Below are 552 nucleotides of genomic sequence, written 5' to 3' on the forward strand. Positions count from 1 at the left end.
TCGCCAGCCAAGCTCTTTGACTGAGGACGCGTGTTAACAGAGCCGCGAGACCGGACTCAGTCACTGCCGCCGCCGCCAACAACAAACCGTGGGCGAAGAACCAAAGTGAAAATACAAAGTTGTCGTTCTCCCTTTGTCTATCACAGAACCTGTCCCTCAAAGACGCCCGCTGAATGAGAGATCTTGTTAGAGTGTCATTTTTTTTCCCTCTTTCTCTCTCCTTTTTATCTCGTCGAGATGTTTGAGGCTTAGGCTTCCCCGCTCTTGTCATGGACGCATGAATGGTGTCGGTAACCTTATCAGAGAGATATTGTGTGCGTGTGTGTTTGTGTCTTGGCTTACGAGGAGGGACACACACGAAATGGTACGCGCGCACGACTGGTCACGGTAGGGCGGAAGTCGAATGTATGTGGATCTGGGAGCGAAGGAGAATTCGGAACAGGTACGTGCGTTTTCGAATTTGGATATAGGAGCGGGACGGGTTAAGTAAACGACTTTATTACTTTTAATGTTCGTGAAAACCTAGACTCTCTAAAATTCTGAGTGTTTTTG

Source organism: Penaeus monodon, chromosome 22 (genome assembly GCF_015228065.2).
Source record: "Penaeus monodon isolate SGIC_2016 chromosome 22, NSTDA_Pmon_1, whole genome shotgun sequence".
NCBI classification, from domain to species: Eukaryota; Metazoa; Arthropoda; class Malacostraca; order Decapoda; family Penaeidae; genus Penaeus; species Penaeus monodon.